Source organism: Anas platyrhynchos, chromosome 21 (assembly GCF_047663525.1).
Source record: "Anas platyrhynchos isolate ZD024472 breed Pekin duck chromosome 21, IASCAAS_PekinDuck_T2T, whole genome shotgun sequence".
Classification (NCBI taxonomy): domain Eukaryota; kingdom Metazoa; phylum Chordata; class Aves; order Anseriformes; family Anatidae; genus Anas; species Anas platyrhynchos.
The window spans coordinates 5,445,498-5,457,727 of record NC_092607.1 but is presented as its reverse complement, the minus strand read 5'-3'; the positions used below and the strand labels follow the sequence as shown (position 1 = coordinate 5,457,727).

The following is a 12,230-nucleotide window of genomic DNA, read 5'->3' as shown; positions in this document are numbered from 1 at the left end:
AGCCACCTGCAAGGTGTTCATCTCCTCTTCCACAGGGTCACGGCAGCCAGTTCAGAAGCGTATTAGATTTACTAGGAGATGTTTTGCCTCTCTCAGTGTGCACTATTTGTTTCTGTCTCATTAGGCTGGCACACTAGCACGAAGCCTATAATGTTTCTTACACTTGCCTTCCATGACAACAGTACTTAGAAAAATTACATCAATTGGAAATTAAAGAAATTTAGTTAGAAAACTTGTAGGAAGGAACCAAAAGGAAATATCATATAAAGCAGAGAATAAAGATGACAGAAATGAAATTGTCTGGCAAACATTAGAATCCATATTAAAAGTGGAGAAAAGAGTACAAAAGCCTAAAAAAAAACAGTGTAAAAAGGAATGCTTGACTTCAAAAATGAAAAATATCAGGAACATGAGAAATGATTTCAGATCTGATCCTATCAGAAAGAGAAAAATCTGATTTCAAAGGAAAGAAAGAAGCAGTTAGACACTTTTACAAAAGGATGTACAATAAAAGATTTGAAAATTGTATCCTCCAAACTACTTTGAAGAATGGCAAAAGAAAGGGATACATATTAATATACACTAACCCTGCAATACAAAATGTTCTGTCAGTGAAAAAAAAAAGTATTTTGACAGGTGTATCAAGATTTACCAGCAAACTCAGTGACCCCATCAAATAAAGAAAAAAAAAAAAAGAAAGCTGTAAAGAATCATTTTAAAATAGCTATAACAACAGACTAGGAAGATCCTGGATACAAACAGCTCACAATTATCTCTGTGGTTGGAAGAAGATCAAACCTTATTTCTGTGCTATTTTTACAGGAGGCAAAGTAGGACAGCCGTATCGTGCTGCTCCAGATAATATTGCAAACAAAGGCTACTTGAGAGCACATGGTCGAATACAACACCAGCAAACCATGAGCTAGGAACCAAGCCACAGCATGTCTCCCTGATTTGTGGGGATTTCTGGAAAAGTCTGCCCCAAGAAACAGCAATCCTGTGGAAGCAAGGAGAGATGCTCCTGGCCATGGCCCACCGTCACCATCCCCGGAGCTGTGAGCCTCCAGGACTGCACAGGACTGGGCTTTTGACCACACAGAGAGCTCAGAAGGGAGATTTACAGCAGGAGAAAGAAAGGCACCTTCTCCTCCCAGGGGCAGAGCTGAGCCAGATGTCCCCAATGTCCGTGGTGTAGGTATGGCCACCAAGCCTCGACCGTGAGACGTTGGCTCCTGGAAAATGCAATGCTCTTAATAGCTGGGGCAGCACTTTAAAGGCCTTATGGTGTAGACAAACACATTTCTCCCATAACATCTTTACAGTTAACTTTCCCAATCAGAATTAAAAATAAAAAAGCTGATGGCAGATGAGGAAAACAATATGTGGATGTTACAGTCCAGTTACCTTTGATTGCATCGGGATCATGCCATAATACATGTGCCTTTATGAACGGCCCTGATTGCCAGGCCTCATGTAGCCACGTAAGGCTGGATGTTTATTTGCAAAAACTATTTGCCCCATGGGCCCCTAGTTCTGAAATTCAAATGCAGAATAACTGGGACAGTCCATAGACTGCCATTTGCATACCGGCGATACGCCTAAAATGTTTGTGAAATTCAGTGAATAACACCCTGTGCCGCAGTTAAAGCTGGAGGCCAAATGAGATGGCTGTAATCCACTCTAACCTTGACGTCATTAAACTGCAAATTGAAACACAGTGAAATTAATCTACCAACTCAACTTAAATGGTGGCAATGCTTTGCAAATAAGCTGTGATAGTCTAAAGCCTCAGCGTTTGCGTTTGGGTGCTATAACTGACTGTGGACAATCTCCATTCGGAAACCATCTATGGTTTATAACACCTGCCCTGCAGTCTCCCTGCCAAGAAGTATGACACAGATTCTCTCCTCTAAAATGAAGTTTCCAGACCTCAAGGACTGGATATTGCATCATCATTCTCTTGTGAAAGCCTCAAGATATGCTATGTGGAAAAAAAAGACGTCTGTTTGGGATCAGTCGGTGGGACAGTAGGAAGAAAATCTGAAGAGAGACAGTAAAGGTCAGAGGCTTTCCAAAAAGGGGGATATATGGGATGGCTGATAGCACCAAATTGCCCCAACTAGTCATTTTTATTAATCTCAGCCTGCAGTTACTGGGAGGCTTTTCGTTTAGAAAGAAAAGCTCCTGCTCACCATGGCCTATGATGGATTGATGTGAAGGATGGGCTGCTCCCTGCCACCCTCTGAGCCATGTGTGAAACAAACAGGGACCCCATAGAGGTTTATCACAATTGAAGGCAGGGAAATAAGCAAAACAAGACCCAAAGCTTAGACTAAGCAGGAGAGAGAAAACAACTCACATGGAAGATGAAGACCTGAAGAAGATCACTACATTTGTGTTTCTCATTTACCTCTATGGCCATGCTTGGAATTTAGGTACAGCTTTAACAATTAAGAGATTAAATATCCGCACACAAAAGATTAGATTTATTCAGTCACATGTTTTCTGGTTTCTGACCTTTTGTTTCTCATTTTAATTGCATTTTCTAGCTCTGCAGACAAATTGAAAAGGTCGTGAGTGGAGGCTGTTGCTCTGCTCACCATGGGGTCCATGGCAGGTCTTGAGGGGGAGCAGCTACAGGGTGGTGCTGGGTTCTTCAAGTGGTTTAAAGGAAAAATAAGGGACATACAGGCTTGGAATGAATTTATCCAAGTTGCATCAGTTGACATATAGGGAAAAAATGTAAATGCTATGGATAAATTAATCTCAGATGGATTATGGATTATTTCACATTGCAGTGTAACTATCTCCTTGGGTTTTCAGATTGTTCCTGTGCAAGCTTCTGAATCCATTGGCTAAATTTCAATCAGGTCTTACAGAGCAGGGAAGAGGTTTCAAAGGTAATTACATTCATGCAAAATGTGAAAAAAAAATAGGCAACTCAATAAGAAAAAGGTAGTGTAAGTATCCCAACAGAGAGCAAAATCATTGTGTGAGCTCAAAGTCTAGCAAGCACCAGAGAACTGGATGAGAGCGAATGCCTTTATAGACATACAAATTCAAGACAAAGCTTTTGGTTGCATTTAGGATCTGCAACCCGTCATGAGACACAAACCTGCTCCCATGCTCAGGGATCATGCGCTGTCGAGGGAGAGGTGTGCTCGTCTTGCTCCTGACGCAGCGCTGGGGGAGTCCCTTCTCACCCACAAACGCAGATGGAGCAGCTCTAATTACCCCAGCCCAAAGAAACACCTGCATCAAGCAGTACTGAGCAGGAGGCAGCACCTGCAGGGCAGGAGGAGCACAAGAGGAGGCCGTCACCCTACTCCAGTGCTCTACAGACAGGCCCAAGCCTTGATGCTGGTGAGCTGTTGGCCCTGGTCTACTTTCTGCAGGAGCCTGGAGTGATGTTTTCTATTATTCAGAACAAAGAGAGTAGGTGAGTGCAATCAACATTGGAAGATTGATCTGGCAGTGTAAGTTATTTATTCTTGCTCTATAACTACATTGAGCACTGAAGATTCATACTGCTCTGCTCATTTCAATGCATTTTTTTTTATCAGTCATTTCTGGGACCTTTTCCCCATCACCCCCTGTGAAAATTCAGCAGAGTTTCAAGATGTATCTGGGAAAGTGACTCTAAACAGGCATTTTCTGGGTAGTTCAAATTACCTTAGCTTGGGTTGCAATGATTTCGTTAGAAATAAACCAAAAATTTCAAGGCAGAAATTGAAAATATGTTTGCCACCTCCCCTATACAACATTCTATCTTTAAAAACAAAGGAGTAAAACTCCCCCTGGTGTGTTGTTGGGCAGGAGACAGGAAGGCGCCTGTGTCCTTTCTGCACTGCTTCATCTCTGCCATCCCCAAGTGTGTCACTAGCAGGAAAGCTTCTCCTGGTGGATTGAGATAATCGTTCAGGTGTGGTTATGTCCTCAAGGACAATCATCCTGAGCACAGGGCTATTTGCAAGGAGAATAATAGTTCCCACAGTTCACTGGCTGAAACCCTCCCCCGGTGCATCAGGCATGTAAATCACCTCTCAGCCTGCAGGAATATCACGCCACAGCACGACAATCTCACCACCCCAACCCTGGGGAAACCTGGATGCTCACCACCTCTGCTGGGGCCACCAGATCACTTTGCAGAGCAGTGAAACATGCAGGCACGTGCAGATTCCCTTATTATGTTTCTCCATGCTTAAGTCTAACACCTCCTCATGGGATCCCAGAGAGCACTCAGCTGTGCTAATGAGAAGGTATCACAGCTCAGCAAGTGCCTGACTTGCGAATGCAAAGTATTGGCTGGAACTAATGCAGAAAAAGATGACCCTTCCCTTCCCTTCCCTTCCCTTCCCTTCCCTTCCCTTCCCTTCCCTTCCCTTCCCTTCCCTTCCCTTCCCTTCCCTTCCCTTCCCTTCCCTTCCCTTCCCTTCCGTACTATGGGTTTTGGATTTCTCCATCTGCATAGAAGGGAACTTGATTTATTGAAGTTGGAAAGCTCACAGAGAAAAAAAGGCTGTGAAATTATTTTGCATCTGACATGATCATTAGTAGTATTATTTCTTCTGGAGCTGGGAAGGACACTTATAAAACATCTAACAAGCTGCTAAGGAGATTGCCTAAAGCACTGATTTTTTAAATCTGCTGCTAGAGCCTATTCTTTTGTGCTCTGTACATATTTCAAGTTACAGTTTCTTTACATGGGAGGGACTTCAAATGAAATTTCTGAAGCATTTTTCTGACAGTTCAGTGGGTGTTCTCTTCAAATGCTGGCCCTAAGTTACCTGCTGATCATGTGTTATACAGATGACATAAGCCAGTACAATCCAAGCAAGTGTATTTAGTGTGCTCAGACCTCCTGGTTTGCATTGCAGAAGGGCAATAACCCCCTCTGCACACATGCCTCTTGCAAACCCTCCAGATCTATCTCCCACACTGCAACCAAGCACAGCTAGCCAAGCATCAGCCTTCCAGCTGTTGGAGGGGCTTCTGGGGTCTCCTATGCCCTGCGTCCAGCTCTGGGCCCCCAGCACCAGGAGGATGTGGGGCTGCTGGAGCGGGGCCAGAGGAGGCCACGAAGATGCCCAGAGGGCTGGAGCACCTCTCCTGGGCAGGAAGGCTGAGAGAGCTGGGGGTGGTCAGCCTGGAGAGGAGAAGGCTCCGGGGGGACCTCAGTGCAGCTTGTCAGTACTTGAAGGAGGCTTCTAAAAAGATGGGGAGCAACTCTTTGACAGGAGGAGGGGGAATGGTTTTAAACTAAAAGGGGAGATTTAGGTCAGAGGTTAGGAGGAAATTCTTCCCTCAGAGGGTTGTGAGGCCCTGGCACAGGCTGCCCAGAGAAGACATGGACGTCCCATCCTTGGGGGTGTTCAAGGCCAGGTTAGATGAGGCCCTGGGCAACCTGATGTGTCCCTGCCTATGGCAGGGGGGTTGGAGCTGGATGATCCTTGAGGCCGTTCTATGATTCTGTGAAGCAAAGCAATGGGCTTGGCAGCTGTAGCTGGCCAGATCTGCACTGAGAAACTGTGCCTCTGGTTAAGGGGACTGTGCCTTGCCTTGAGCAGGAACTGCCTTTCTAATGGTAAGTGTGGAGTTTATTATCAGTTATCGTAGCTCTCACCTGGCACTTTTCATCAGCAGATCACAAAGCATTTTGCAGAAAAAGGCCGGTATCATGATCCCCATTCTAAAGATGGGGAAGGAGAGACACGGAGCTGAGCCGCCTCAGAGAAAGCCACCCGCAGGCAGCTGGTAGAACTGGGGACGGAGTCCCACAGCCTCCAGGTCCAGCCCAGTGCTCCGGCCTCCCCATTCCCATCATTAGCAGTGGAAAGACTGCCTCTAATTGGTGTCAGAGCTCTGAAAGTGGAAGGAGCTGTCGCCATGGATACATCATCCACAGGCTCTCCTCTGGCTTGGCTGGAGCCCTTCTTTTCCACAATAGCTCCGTGGTCTTCAAACATCAGTGCAATAATGAGCACAGAAACAGGCATTCATTTGCATCTAGTGCAAATGCTCGAGATGTGATACAAAGACAGAAAAACCAGTTAGCTGTAGCCCTCTTAGATTAGCTGATCTGGTTCTTTGATTTCTCCATCATGGGCTGGGGCAGACCTTTGGGTCCAGTTGCCCTCCATAACTTCTGCACAAGACTTCTGCCTGCTCAGCACAGCAGCACCTGTGCCCTCCCCATCCCCACCCTGGGCAGTGTCTTTCCCCAGCTATAGGTGGTCTCAGCAGTGATAGGAAGAAAGACCAATCTGCCAGCCACGTGCACACACACCCCAAGAAGATTTCAGCTGCAGAGGGGAAAAGCTGAGCACTCACCTGCAGTGCTGAGGAGTTCACTGCCAGCCTACAGACAAACATATTTTTCTTCCTTATCCAGTGTAGTTCAGATGAGTACCACCAAGTAAAGGGAAAAAACAAAACAAAACAAAACAAAACAAAAAAAAAAACAGAAAAAAAAAACACACAACAAAAACAGAAATAACATTTTTTTCTACCCTGACCATCAGTGCCTGTAATAAATGGCTCAGTCTTCAAAATAGGACTATAAACAAAGTTTACAATTTATTAAAGGAATAGAGGTAAGCAAACAGCGCTGGGTGCACCGGGAGTCTCTGCTCCACCAAGATGCACACCAATTACATCAAGTAGCTGATTTTTATGCTCCTAGGCCAATACATATTCATTACTACTTCTAAAAAAAACAGGGTTATTATAATTAGTTTCCGGAATCCAAACCCTCCTACTGGAGCATGCGTATCAGTCTCTGGTGGTCTCTCTGGGGGTCTCTGGGGGTCTCTCGTGCTGAAGGCTCAGAGTCTTCCTCCCTCTTGTCCTTCTCCTTTGTCCAACTTGGCTGTATGTCAGAGACTTGTGCAACATCCCCTGCAAGCTGTGTCTTTTAGTTGTTTTCCAGCTCTCCCCGTCTCCTTAATCTCCTGGCTGGATAGCAGAGACTTGCATAGTGTCCCATGCAATAGTCATAATAGCTAGCAGTTATTCTGAACCTCCCCCAGATATCAGAGACTCCAAGGAAAAGTCTACAAATGCATTTCCCTTCAAGCTCTCTATTGACACGAATTGCTAAAACATTCCTTTGCAAGATACAAGAACTATATACATTAACCACTCTGTTTTTCTTAGACTTGTGGTTATACAAGGGTATGTAAAACAGAAGGTCACATTCATCATACCACGCGGCCCTAGCATTGTTCCATACTGACACGAATCAGATGAACATATCTCACAGTGCCCAAGCAGCAGAGGATGCTCCAGTTCAACACCACCAGCTTTCTGAGTTTCTCTGCATGAATTGTGCTGCCTATGAGAAAAAGGTAATGGCAATGCCCATTCTGGCTGCCTTTCCTTGTCCCCCTTTTCTGTCCCCCCCATTTCTGATGTTGAATGTTCATCTTTATCTTCCTTACAGGCACAGGTGCTCTGCAGCTTTGGCCAAGGAAGGCAATGTTGGGCAGTTGTCACCGTAACTACCCAGCTGCTGAAACCCAGCTGCAGCAGGCAGACAGATATCACACTCGTTACACTCTTCCAAGACAGAAAGGCTCAGTCAATACTACAAAGGATCTGAGCAGCAATTTCCAAGCAGAAAGTCTCTGCTCCCCCGTGACACAAAGCACTAGGTCATGCCTTTTGGTCCTAAAGCCAGCAGACCTGTAACATGAAATTGCTCACTGTTTTCTGCCTCTGTAGGAGCTTTTCTTCTGCCAAGAGGGCTTAGCAAAACATCCTGCTTTCAAAATGAACTAAGTAGTAAAGAGAGGGCATGAGAGGGGACAGCAGCAGGTTCTTGGAAGTCAGGATGGTTTTGAAGGGCTTTCTGCAGGAGTTCAGGGGTTGAGTCAGGTTGATGCATCTGCCTCTTTGTACTCAGTTCTTCTCTCCTCTGAAGGCAGCTACAGGGAGCTAAGAGAGAGGTCCAGCTGCCTGGCTTTCTTCTGTAAAGCAGCTCAAGCTCAGCACAGGAACAGAAACATGAATGTCTTCTTTCTCTGGGAAACCTGCAGGGTTTCGGGATCCATCCTCAGTGCCTCAGTGCACCTGACAGGTGTGGGACAGCAGGAGCTGCCTTCCTCCCGAGAGAGTCTGGGGCCCTCCTAAGGCTCTTGTGACAGACAGAGCTCATCTCCTGGAAAAAAAAAGTTGGAAGTAGTGGTAGCATCCATTTCCACAAGTTCAAAATGCTGTTTCTCTTGTAAACATCCTTGGGAGACTCAGCTCAGGCAGAGAAGCTGCATGAACGGCTCAAGACACCAAAGGTCTTTCTGTCCCCATATGAGGGAACAAACCTCATTACCACTCTGATCACCCAAAGCCTTGCCTGTTGTTCTGTCAGGTGGAGGACCCACTCGTCTGACTCCTCAACACCACAAGACCCAGCCTGGGCACTACGGCTGGCGTAATGCCACTGCTGCACGCAGGGCACTCAAGGCTGGGGACACAGGGAGCAGTGAGAGGTGGGTGCTGGCAGCCACTGCTGTGCAGGGAGTGATGTGCTTCAGCAATGCTGTAATGTAAGTCTTGTCCCAAGGCAGAAAGTGAAAAATAAACTCAAAGGCAAATGGCACGAACACTGCTTCCTCGAGGTGTTCTGGGAAGCTGGATCCTCTGACATGATGTTCACCACCACTTCAGGGCTCATCTGGAGGACAGCGAGTACTCGGAGGAGTTTTTCCTCTTTTTCAGAAAAGTTACAAGGGAGCAGAACAGGAATTTAGACTCTGAGTGCTCTCATTTTCTCTGTTAAGGTGATAGTGAGCTCTGAGGAAAGACGGCATGTCAGAACCTCCAGGTTTGCTGGACTAGCTTCCAGCATCTCACTTGCCAGCAGTTTCCTGGCTGTTACAACAGGCTTATTTTACAGCCCTGCCCAAGCTCATCATCCAGAAAACTGCATGACATTGTGATCTTTGTGCAGCTAGGGCCATTCAGAAGTGGCTTTTCCTTTTTCTAACACTGAGTTTGCCACTAAATGCACTCGAGAAACCACAGGTAATGCCTTTTATTTAGTATAAAAATTAGAATGTACGGTGCTTAGGGTCCATCATCACAGTGGCTAAATTACTGATAATCTTCACCATCCAGAGACATAAGGAGAACTGTAGATAAGAGGTACAAGGGCACATGCACCCAGACCTGAAGAGTGGCACATCAGAAAGACTTAGGTAGAAATGAAGAGCCCTTGAAATAACCTCAGATCTTATAGCTCATCAATAATGTTATATGGGAACACAAAACTCTGCTTTTACACATGCCTATAACCACTGCTGCCAAAACAAAAGCAACCAAGTCAGTGTCTGTTTGAGCTCATCCAGCCAAACATTTTTTCCAAGTCACTTTTTTTTTTTTTTTTTCCCCCAGTGGATATTCAGCACCTGTATGTTCTCAAAACCTGGTAGCCCTACCTTAATGCAAAAATACATGTAGTGATATATAACTGCTGGTGCAAACGCGTTACTGCAGTTATGGTAGATCTGTATTCAATTCCTTCTGCAGGCCCAGGGCACTTTCCACCACCAGGCACACCGCAAGGTGTGCTCACCCCTGCTCTTCCTAGAGCTGCCCCTGTGTCCCTGTGGTTAGGCCATCCTGCACCATGTTGGCACACTCCCTTCATCCTTGCACACTCACCACATCCCTGCCACCGCGCTATGCACTTGGGGCGTGGGTAGGGTCAGGACAGGCTAAGGACTGCCTGGGTTCCCTCTTAAGCTTCACAGACAAAGGAGAGAGGTTATAGAAATCTCAGTTTTATTTTTAATCGTCTCACTAGGAAGGATTTGTTATTATCTCTGTTGTATTTGAGCCATCAGGATTTACCAGGGTGGCTGTTTTGTGTTTATAAAGGACTGGCTAAAGTCTGTTTTCCTCCCAGGTTTCGCATTTCCTGCTCCGCACTGTTCTGCCACGTACCAATCCACCACCATCTTTATCTGGCTCCGGCAGCAAGCAGGAGTCCTGCTCAGCTCCTGCCAAAAGGATCTGTGTTTGCTGACTGCCAACACAAGCATCATTTGCAGCCACCCTTGCTGTTCTGTCTCCTTTCCATTAGCTTGGTGTATGTGGGCAGAAACTTGCCCCAGTGGGCAAACAGGGCTGCTGTATTTCTCAATTTCAGCTCCCGGTACCAGGACTGGCTCCTGGAGGGACCACACCACAAATGTTAAGCACCGGTTGAAGCCTCTAAAGCCCTGGCTGAGGCTCTGGAGGGGCTTCCAGGGCTCTGTGCATCATCTGCCCTTGTGCACATGGGAAACAGGGGTTGCAAAGGTTGGTGTGGGGCACAGGCTGCCTTGGGGCACTTGCTCTGCTGTGGGAGCAGAGGACAGGCAGCACCCTGCACAGGGAAAGGGCTCTGTAGCTGCCATGGTATCCTGATGGATGCTGGCTGGGAGTGAGCTCATGAATACTGGGAAGAGAGGAAAGCAATTTAGCTCACACTGTGTGGGTGGGTGCCAGTCCTGTCTGCTCTGCTGCTGGGATCCACGTTCCTCTGGCAGGTAACTACGGAGCAGATCCATGTTGCTGTTTCACTGGTGCCACCTACTCACAGCTTTTTTTTTTTTTTTCTCTTCTTTTGATTTTATTTTTAAATGAAAGCAATGACAGATGCTGTATTTGAGGAGCTGGGGTGCTGGATGCAGGTTGTAACACAAATGTTTTACGTGTTCTCCTGCAAACAAAGCAAACTCTCATCTACGCAGATCCTGCAAAGGTTCAGTGCTGAACTCCCACTCATTAGCAGGCTTGCTGAAACGTTGGATGATGCATAAGTAAAGCAGTGACTCTTGGTGGGATGAAAATCCCACCCATCTCAGAGGTTTCTGATGGGACTACAAGCAGCTGCAGTACGAGCTTCTCAGCTGATGTTAGTATTTCTGTATTTTAAAGCCACTAGATTGCATACAGGAAGAATCATTGCAGGAGCCAGATGCTGCTGGCTGCCCCTTCCTGCTGACCATGCCCACCACCACCTTCCTGGTCCTGGTGAGAGACCGAGGAGTCTTTCTGCAAACAGGTGAAGCCCTGCTGACGGGGATGGATCATGGGGCCCCAGTTTCCCCTAGAATCATAGAATGGCTCAGTTTGGCAGGGATCACCAAGATCATCCAGTTCCAACACCCCTGCCATGGCGATGCCACCCACTAGATCAGGTTGCTCAGGGCCTCATCTACCCTGGTCTTGAACACCTCCAGAGACGGGGCATCCACAACCTCTCTGGGAAACCTGTTCCAGTGCCTCACCATCAACTGGGTGAAAAATTTCCTTCTAACCACTAATCTAAAACTCCCTTCTTTTAGTTTAAAACCATTCCACCTCCTCCTGTCGATATCTGATTGAGCAGAGTTGCTCTCCATCTTTTTTTATATGCCTCCTTCAAGTACTGAAAGGCTGTAATGACGTTCATTTCCTTCAATTTCCTTCAATTCCTTACCCACTGAATGTCCCACCCATCAAACCCATCTCTCTCCAATTTGGAGGCCAGGATGTCATGTGGGACCATATCAAAGGCCTTGTAGAAGTCCAGGTAGATGACATTGGTTGGTTTTCGTCTGTCAACTGCTGCAGTCACTCCACCATAGAAAGCCACCAGTTGGTCAGGCACGATTTGCCCTTGGTGAAGCTGTGCTGGCTGTCTTGGATCACCTCCTTGTCTTGCATGCGACTTGACATTGCTTCCAGGAGGATCTTTTCCGTGATCTTGCCAGGCACAGAGGTGAGGCTCACTGGTCTGTAGTTCCCCAGGACCCCCTTTCTACCTTTTTAAAAGGGGAGGGGTGTTTCCCTTTTTTCAGTATTTCCAGCATTAAACTTCAAGCACTGTCAGATAAAAGCAATAGGAATCCCACATTAGGAGTGAAGCCCTTCTCTAGATCTCTTTATTTCCTTTTCTTTTCTGGTTATTATTTACCAATTAAAAAAAAAAAAAAAAAAGGCAAGAAATTTCTATTTCCAGACTGTACCCGTGACCTGATGCAAGATCTTAGAAGATGATCACAAAAAGTTGTGGAAGCTCATGTAAGGCCATAGAAGGCTACACCAACCTTGCTTCTCTCCATTTGCAGGAACCTCTGAAAGAAGCTGCCCTGCCCAGAGCCAGGTGTACCTGCTTGATTACAGAGCAATTAATGAGACGCTGCAGGACCCATCACTGCCCTTTTCCACTTCTCATAGGCCAGGACAGACCCTGGGTCCTTTCT

The 12,230-nt window shown here is 46.4% G+C and overlaps 1 long non-coding RNA gene across 1 annotated transcript; it reads left to right on the top strand.

The window, feature by feature from the left end:
• Positions 1–3,278: 3,278 nt before the first annotated feature.
• LOC113839673 (uncharacterized) lies at positions 3,279–8,396 on the top strand. The gene is made up of 3 exons (XR_003492231.3): positions 3,279–3,439; positions 7,156–7,346; positions 7,442–8,396. It is a non-coding gene; the product is annotated as an uncharacterized lncRNA (long non-coding RNA).
• Positions 8,397–12,230: the final 3,834 nt, after the last annotated feature.